Below are 10,057 nucleotides of genomic sequence, written 5' to 3'. Positions count from 1 at the left end.
GAAACAATTCATGGAAATTTTATCAAAATTGCAAGAAATATCTTTTAGTCCATTTTGTTGAAAGATTATTTCAAGTATGGTTTAAAACCATAAATTCAAAAATTCAAAGTTCATTGGTGCAAGAATGTTCTTCACATTACTTCAAGGAATTTCCATTCAAGAATTATCATGGATCATTTGGATTTGCAAAATTCAAAATTCATTCAAAGAACATCCAATATTCATGTTTCATACAACTTCATTCAAAGATTTTAAAGGAAATTCAAACATCCACAAATGAAGATCATTCTTTACAAAGTTCTAAATTCCAAAGTGGACTTCATTCAAAATTCAAGAACATTCAAATTTCATGTTTCATACACAATTTCATGCAAGATTCTAAAGGAAGATCCAAAAGTGGATTTCTTTTACATGGAACAAGTTCTAAATTCCAAATGAATTACAAAAAGAACTTCATTCAAAATTCAAGATACAATATTCAAATTCTACACAATTTTTCAAGAAATGCATGAACCAAAATTGCATTGATATTAAGTTCAAGAATTACAACAAAAGAAAAATACAAAGTTTTCTTGAATTTATTCTTCAATCTTCAAGCTTCCATTCTTCAAGACCAAGTTTCTTTATTCTTCCTTCAAGAATTCTCATGCAACATGAAAAAGAAACAAAAAGGGTGGAATTAGCAAAAGTCTCACAAAAATAATTCAAGGGGGCCCAAAAGCCCAAATCAAAGTCAAAAAGTCAAAAGTCAAAGAAAGTCAAAGGGATATATATTATGTCATAAGTGCTATACTTAGAGACTACCAATTTCATGACATGAAGACAAGATTGTCGTGGAACTTTCACTTGCAAGAGATGTGCATAATATATTCCATCCCATGTGCATATTCTCCCTTGTGCACAAATTTGTGGAGCTTTGCCATTAAGCAAACTTAGCATGAAAGAAATTCTTGCAATGATTATTTTGGGAAAGAATATTCTTTGCAATGATGACAACTTAGTAATTAAGTGAGCTTAAGGACTAAGCTTTGGTTCCAAAATGACCAAAATTGTCCCTCATTTGTTCCTCTATAAATAGAGGAAAGGCAAGAAAATATGGGAAGAGGAAGGAAAATCGGAGAACACACACAAAGTTCTCACACTTCAAAGCTTCTTTCACATAAAAAAAGTCTTGTTGAAGTAGTAAGAACTTCATCTACAAGATAAAAAAAAAGAGAAGAGAAGTAAGTGTTTCATACCTCACTTACTAGCATCCTTCAACAAACTTGAAGCTTCATCTTCAAGTCTTCAACTTCCAACAAGCTCAACCTTCGAGCATCCCTAACATCCAAAATTCCTACAAGTCCAAGAAGAGGAGGTTGCATCGTCTTCATCAAACAGGGGCTGCAACAACAATCAATACAACAACAATTCAAAACAAAGTTCAGAACAACATCAACGATTTTTCCAGAAGCAGTAGCGGTTAAGAGGTTACCTCAACGAATAAATCCGGCGAAAACCTCCTCGCCGTAGGTAAGTCTACTTCATACCTCACGCTCAATATCACTGTTAATTATTACTGTACCTGTAAATTGCTCAAAAAAAAACCGAAAACAGAGCTCATGTTATTATTACTGTCGTAAAAAAAAAACCTGCTGGTATCATGATAACGAAATTGAAGAACAAACCTTGAGTTTGTCTTCAATCAAAAGAGACCAGAAACATGGTAAATAGCATATGTTATTGTAGTTATACTGTTAAACAAAAGAGAAAACGAAAATAAGTAGTACCTGGATTTTCCCTCTGGTTCTTGTTCCATGGCTGCCGAAGGTTCGAAGGTTGTTGTTCCGAGAGAAACACCGCGAGAAAGAGAGTATGGTTGTTTTGTTGTTGTCCGTAAGCGAGTGAGAGAGAGGAAGAGTTGTTGTTGTTGTTGCTCTGAGGAAGAAACGCAAGAGAAAGCTGAGAGTTTGGTCTTGTTGTTCTCTTTTGTTTTTCTGTGCAGAAGCGTAAGAACGAGAAAGAGAGAAGGAGGCTCGGCCTCTCTTCTATTTTCTGTTTAGGGTTTGCTTCTAACCCATCTAAATGATAAGAGATGGGTGGATCCGGGTCACACTGACCCGACCCGGTCCGGTCCACTTCTTTTTATTTTGCACTCAGCTTCTCTCATTTTGGGCCATGCACCTCCAATCTGTTTTACAGCACCCTCAGGCCCAATTATTAATTTTTTTTTTAAAACTATTTCTTTTAGTTTTCTTTTGAGAAAATTGTTTTCATAAAAAAGGATTTAGTATTTTATTTTAATATAGGTTTTAGTTTTATTTCCTAATCCTTATTAAAATACCAAAAAAATATATTAGATACATATTTTTATTTATGTTTTCTAATTATTTTCTTCTTTCATAAAAACTACAAAAATATATTTTCTTAGATTAATTTCATTTAAGTTTGATATTTTTTGTATAGTTAATCATTTAAATTTTTATTTGATTACTGTTGCACATTACTTGAATTAATCTCACTTCATCCGAGACTTCGAGATTATTTCTCCGTTGCTCTTTGGTTTTGTCTGTTTTGTTTGGTCTTCCATTTGCTGTAGAAGTTCTTAAACAATTACTGGAAGGTCATAGAATACTGTAAGCTGTGAGCTTATCCGATGTTCTTTTCTGCTGGTGTGAATGCTCAATAACTGTTGAGATCCCAATTTATTCCAAGCATATCACTTAAGGATCAAGGTAACACCTCAAACTCAGAAATCCAATTTCTCATTCTTCGAGGTAAGCCTAAAACTCATAAAACTGTTTTCGCAACAGTAATCATTTCAAATCACAAAATCATTTCCAATTGCTTTTACACCAGTACTGTAAAGTACTGGGCCTCTAATAGAGTGTAAGTCCCAAAAACCTTCTCTTCTTAGCTTGTTTTCAAAACTGTATTTTCAAAATCTTCTTTCTGTTTTCAAAACATTCTTCTGGTATTTGAAGGGCATTATTCCCGGTGAAACTCTTCAGATACCTATGTGACCTTTGTCCATCTTCACTTCTTCTGTTTTCAAAAACCATTAACTGTTTATCATATATATATTCAACTGTTATCAACAAAACAACAAAAATTACTGTTGAGGCTCTGTACATACTTCTTCAAAGGCCTCCACTCCATCCAGGTTAGGCTTTACAAGCTTTCAATTTACAGACTTTATTTAAATTACTGTCAAATATAAATTGTGCATATATTAGTTTAGAACTACGTTTGAGTATAAACCTTAGGACAGTTAAACTATATATATATATATTATAGGAATATGGCCTAGGATTGAGAATGTCTTCCCGGTGAAGGCTCTTTCCTAATTAGAGATCTGTAGTTCAAACCCCCAAGATGAATTATTCCCGGTGAAACATCTTGGCAAAAACCTTAGAATCCAAATAATAGGACACATCCACCCAAAGAGGAATTATTCCCGGTGAAACCTCTTACCCATTTGCTTAGAGCCAAAATAAGTTCAAAACTACATAGCTTTCTCTTGTGCTATAACAAGGACCCTCGATTAGCCTCCTCTTGGGCTTTGTACAAGGACCCACAGGCTTCTTAAAAGCATTTCCAGCTTCCTCTTGAGCTTGTATACAAGGACCCATCAGGTTTCTTATAAACATAGGAACAGGTCTTTAGTCACCTTTTAGCCTACCCTGGTGAGTTTCTTCCAATTTAAACCAGACTTTAAACAAGCTAAGTTTGTCTCAATTCTACATTGAGTACATTTTTGGAATGAGAGACATGGACAGTCTCTGTCACCCTTATCTTCATCAATCTTCCTTAGCAGAGTCTAGGATCCATGCTTTGGGTCATCCTCAGCATTGAGTCAGCCTTCATCTTGGGCTTTAAACAAGAAGTCTCCATTAGATAATCTTTCTGCCATTCATTTTCAACAAAACCCCTGGAAAGGGTCAGCCTCCAAAAAGCATGATAAAGTCAGTCTTTTACCAAACAATTTCTCCAGCTGAGTCAAAATCCCTGGAAAGGGTTAGCTTCCAAAGAAAAACAGTCTTTTAATAAATAAAATCTCCTCAGTAGAGTCAAAACCAACAAAAACAGTTAGCCTCAACCTTGGGCTTCATACAAGGCACCCAAACAATAAAACTCCCCTGTCAAGAGTCAGCCTCAACCTTGGGCATTGTACAAGGCAGATAATAGAGTCTCCCCAGTGAGTTCTTCATCACTCAGTAGCCACAACCTTGGGCTTTGTACAAGGCAGATAAACCATATTTTTCATGTGTCAAAGATTCCTAACACTTAGGATCTTTCCCCATATAGTCATCCATACTTAATTCATTTAAGAGTCCGCCACAACCTTGGGCTTTGTACAAGGCAGAAAATAATGTTTTCCCTAGCAACAGTCAGCCACAACCTTGGGCTTTGTACAAGGCACACAAAATAGAGTCATTCATAGTCTTAAAAATTCAATTATCCTCAGCAGTTAGCCTCAACCTTGGGCTTTGTACAAGGCACACAAATAGAGTCTCCCTAAGTAGAGTCAGCCTCAATTCTGGGCTTTGTACAGAACACAAAAATACCCTGTAATTAATCCCCAGTGGAGTCATCTCCCAGAGTCAATAATATTAATTAATCAATCAAAAAGCCTCAAGCTTGGGCCTCATACAAGCCAGCTAAAGTCAAATCTTTTATACAGTAGATAGACATAGCTTATCTCTATAGAGAGATATTTTTACTACTCTACCACATTCAAACAAACATTACATTTCATTTCAATTTTAATCAAGTCTCCCATTTAGGATTTTGAAAGGCATGAGCTGGCAGTAAAACCCAGACATGTGGTAACTTTCCCTAATTTGGATGAGCATTTTTCTTTCATTTAAGAGGCATTTGACTGGTATACTTGCACATACACAAGTAAGGTCCCCCTCTTGAATGAAATGAATTCAGTTATTCTGTCACTCCTTTAAATGTTTGTGGTAGAATAGTACAAATACCTCTCTGTAGAGATGATTTCATGTCTCTTTACTGTAAACAGAGATTTAATTCAAGCTTCAACCTTGAGCTTCAAGCAAGGCACCCAAAAACAATTAATTTCCCTAGTCAGTTCCCCGAACTACATTAAGCTCTGACTTCCACTAGGGATATGTAGGCATGAGGTTCACAAGGAATCTCAGCGAGCTAATAAAATACCAAAAATAGTCAGTCAGTCAGTCTGTCTTTCTTTTATTCAATTCAATTCCTTCTCCTAATACAAAGGAGAAACTTTCCCAATCATTAGCAGCAAACACAATCACAATGACACAGAGAAGGTTCCTGTAGAGTACTACAGATATGTAGGGTGTTTAAACACTTCCCTATGTATAACCGACCTCCCGGACTCCAGAATTTCTAGTCTAGGTGAAATCCCCACACTTAGCAAACTCCTAGGGTTTAGTTGAGATCTTTTTTCCCCTTTCCTACTCGTAGGACAAATAAGAAAGTTCGTGTGATATCGTAGGAAGAACTGAAATAAAATTCATCCCACCACGGGCGCATTCTCCTTCCAAATTTCGCGTGAAGGGTTTAGCGTGCCGTCCTCCCAAGTGAAACGGGGAGGTAAAGAAAACGACCAACCACAGAAGCAAATAGAACATAACGATTCGGAGCATCACATTTTAAACAACAAAATCACATACGTATATCATGCTCAATCACTTAGATACATAACACACATGTAGGAGAACAATATCGAAATCATTAATCATTGTCAGCCAATCAAGTACTTGCATCGCAACGGAAAATCATATGTCAACAACAATACAACTCATAATATCACGGCCAAACACGGCACGATACATCTAAAAAGTCTCAGCATAATCTAAGGACAAGGTTTAACAAGTATAAACACAAGAAACCAAAACATAAACAAGTAATCCAACGTTCCCCGAGTGCTACGTATCAGAGCATCGACACACACCGACTCGAGCTATAGGTACACGACTACTCCGCGTCATTACCTGCACGTTACCAACGGAGGGTAACATTCAAACAGAAAGGGTGAGATATCATTCATTATAAAGAAGCGTATGATAATATTCAAAGCGGAGAAATAATCATACATCGGTCACCACTTCTCAACATATATCACTTACTACTATTCACATCATTCAACATCTTACCGACAACAATAATATCAATCTCAATTAAGGCATACATAGTCATTTATCACATATGCTCAACGAAACAACCATCAAATTGACACAGGATAACCTTCATGTTATGCGCACACAAATATTCAAATACGACTCATCATACGACTTTACTTATGCAACTCAAACAATGCAAATGCATGTGGTACCATTGGAGTAAAACTCCCGTCTCAAACAATTGCCATTGGGCCGTCTCAAACATTCGCCACAAGGGCCGTCTCAAACATTTGCCACTAGGGCCGTCTCAAACAATGCAATGAATGTGACTCAATGATGCACATTCACAATCACACTTAACGACATAATCGACTCGAACAACACAACCCAAGTAAACGACATGATCAACTTAAACGACATAATCAATTCCGGATATCCAATGTCAACAAAATCCAATTCAAGAAGATTCCAAGAGTATTCAAAGTTTTACAAAGCATATTCTACGGCAAGACATCAATTAGGGCTTCACGTAGGTTCAAACGGCACTTAAAAAGGAGTTACGGTTCACAAGATACAGCATTTCAAAGTTTAGAAAAAGTTCTGCAAAACAGGGTTCGCGGCGCGAACTGAGTGAATCAAATATTTCCTAAGTTTCTGCCAAGCAGTTCGCGGCGCCAACAAGGGTTCGCGGCGCGAACTGAGCAGATCCAGAACTTCCAAAGTTTCTGCCAAGGGGTTCGCGGCGCGCACGAGGGTTTGCGGCGCGAACTGGCGATTTTCAGAAAACCCCAAACACAGAAAACAACATACGAATCCCATCCCAAAACCCCTAAACTCAACCCAATCAAGTTGGAAAACATCAAACATCACGAACAACCACAAAATACATGGTATAAACACAAATACAACACATATTATGGGTCTTATAACATCATAACATCATCAAACATCAATTAAACACATTTCAAATCATCAAATCAAGCATTTGTTCATAGAACCTAACATCTCTACACACCACTTCCATGGATGCAACATAAAATTAAATCCCACCCAAAACATCATCATACATCCCTTTAGCATGAAAGAATCCCACCCTTACCTTAGGTTTGGATTGAAGACAACTCTAGCTTCAATATTGAGATTCCCTTCTTTCTCTTCGCTTTACTCTTCTCTTCTTTCACCAAAAACCCCAAAATGAACTTCTAATTTCTATTTCCTCTAAAACTCTTGTTTTAGTTAAACCCTTACTATCTTAAATTACTAATGGGCTCTAACTAACACCCCTCACTTACTAATACCGACTTAGGCCCAATAATCAACAACACTTACTATCTTATATTATTTACTAACAATCCCCAAATAAAACAACATAAGATCAATTAAACATATAATTAACACATAATTCACATAAATAAATAATTAAAGAAAAACGGTCGTTACAACTCTCCCCCACTTAGAATATTTTTGTCCTCGAAAATTACCTCAATCGAATAATTCAGGATACGACTCGCGCATCTTGCTTTCCAATTCCCACGTCATACTTTCACCGGTAGCACCCGACCAAACGACTTTCACCAAAGCAATCTCTTTGCCTCTAAGCGTCTTCGTCTCGCGATCCTCAATCCTTATAGGCATAGTCTCCACCGTGAGATTATCCCGCACTTGCACATCGTCCATATGAATCACATGCGAAGGATCCGAAACATACTTTCGAAGTTGCGACACATGAAACACGTCATGCAAATTCGAAAGATTAGGCGGTAAGGACACTCTATACGCCACATTACTAACTCTCTTAGAAATCTGATATGGTCTGATAAAACGAGGAGTTAGCTTCTTCGACTTCAAGGCTCTTCCCACACCAGTCGTTGGCGTAACTCTTAGAAATACATGATCACCAGCTTGGAATTCCAAATCCTTCCTCCTCTTATCATGGTAACTCTTCTGCCTACTCTGAGAAGCCTTCATCTTCTCACGGATCAACTTAACCTTCTCGGTAGTCTCTCGCACAATCTCAGGTCCAAGTACTACACTCTCGCCAGATTCATGCCAACACAACAGAGTCCTACATCTCCGACCATACAACGCCTCAAAAGGTGCCATCCCAATACTCGAATGGTAACTATTATTGTATGTGAACTCTATCAATGGAAGATAAGTATCCCACGTACCTCCCTGCTCAAGAACACAAGATCTCAACAAATCCTCCAAAGATTGAATCGTTCTCTCCGTTTGACCATCGGTCTGAGGATGATACGCCGAACTCAACCTCAACTTAGAACCCAACGCTTCTTGCAAATTATTCCAAAAATCTGAAGTGAACCTCAGATCTCTATCTGAAACAATGCACAAAGGAACACCATGCAACTTCACAATCACACGGACATAAATTTCCGCCAACTTCGAAATCGGATAAGTGATGTTAATAGGTATGAAATGAGCCGACTTCGTAAGCATATCAACAATCACCCAAATCGAATCATATCCTCTCACGGTATTCGGCAAACTTGTCACAAACTCCATGGAAATACTATCCCATTTCCATTCAGGAACTTCTAACGGTTGCATTAAACCAGCAGGCTTCTGATGTTCAACCTCCAACTTCTGACAAGTCAAACATGCATACACAAACTGAGCTATGTCACGCTTCATTCCAGGCCACCAAAACAAATTCTTCAAATCTTGGTACATCTTCGTAGCTCCGGGATGAATACTCAGATTACTCCTATGACCTTCCTCAAGAATAGATCTTTTCAAATCCACATCATCAGGTATACAAATCCGATCACGGAACCTCAACACACCGTGCGCATCTAACTTAAAATCACCATTCTCAGCTTGATCGACTCCAATCATCGAATCAACCAATTTCACATCCAACTTCTGGGCCTCTCTGACACTATCCTGAAAATCATTGTTAGTCTTCAACATACCCAATCGAACACTCGTAGGAGTCACTTCACATACCAAACTCATATCTCTAAATTGCTCAATTAATTCTAACTCCTTAACCATCATTGCCGACATATGCAAAGTCTTGCGACTCAAAGCATCGGCAACAACATTAGCCTTTCCTGGATGATAATTCAAACTGAAATCATAATCTTTCAACAGTTCTAACCACCTTCGTTGTCTCATATTCAATTCCTTCTGATCAAACAAATACTTCAAACTCTTATTGTCACTAAAGACTTCAAATCTAGAACCATAAAGATAATGTCTCCAAATCTTCAACACGAACACTACAGCAGCAAGTTCCAAATCATGTGTAGGATAGTTCTTCTCATGAACTCTCAACTGTCTTGATGCATAAGCAACAACTTTACCATTTTGCATGAGCACACCTCCTAAACCCATCTTAGAAGCATCACAATAGACCACGAACGATTCTTCCGGATTAGGCAATATCAAAATCGGTGCCGACGTCAACCTTTTCTTCAACTAAACAAAGCTCCCTTCACAAGAAACATCCCACACGAAAGCCTTACCCTTACAAGTCAACTTAGTCAACGGAAGGGCTAACTTAGAGAAACCTTCAATGAACCTTCTATAATAACCGGCTAATCCCAAAAAGCTTCGAACCTCGGTAGCCGACTTAGGAGTTTCCCATCTCAACACGGCATCAACTTTAGACGGATCCACGGCAATACCATCACTCGAGATGACATGCCCCAGAAAACTAACCTCTTTCAACCAAAACTCACACTTGGACAACTTAGCATACAATTTCTTCTCTTTCAAGACTTGCAATGCCAACTTCAAATGCTCAGCATGATCTGATTCTGATTTAGAGTAAATCAAAATATCATCAATGAACACCACCACGAAACGATCCAGATACTCATGGAAAATGCGGTTCATGTACTCCATAAATACTCCAGGTGCATTAGTAACACCAAAGGGCATCACGGAATACTCATAATGTCCATAACGTGTTCTGAAAGCCGTCTTCTGCATGTCCT

The 10,057-nt window shown here is 37.8% G+C and overlaps 1 long non-coding RNA gene across 1 annotated transcript; it reads right to left on the bottom strand.

Annotated features, from left to right (window-relative positions):
* Positions 1–512: 512 nt before the first annotated feature.
* Positions 513–2,001, bottom strand: LOC131640289 (uncharacterized). Its single transcript, XR_009295219.1, has 3 exons — positions 1,770–2,001; positions 1,475–1,564; positions 513–1,383 (listed from the first exon to the last, which is right to left on the bottom strand). It is a non-coding gene; the product is annotated as an uncharacterized LOC131640289 (long non-coding RNA).
* Positions 2,002–10,057: the final 8,056 nt, after the last annotated feature.

Source organism: Vicia villosa, unplaced genomic scaffold (genome assembly GCF_029867415.1).
Source record: "Vicia villosa cultivar HV-30 ecotype Madison, WI unplaced genomic scaffold, Vvil1.0 ctg.003032F_1_1, whole genome shotgun sequence".
Classification (NCBI taxonomy): Eukaryota; Viridiplantae; Streptophyta; class Magnoliopsida; order Fabales; family Fabaceae; genus Vicia; species Vicia villosa.
This window is presented reverse-complemented; position numbering and strand designations above follow the sequence as displayed.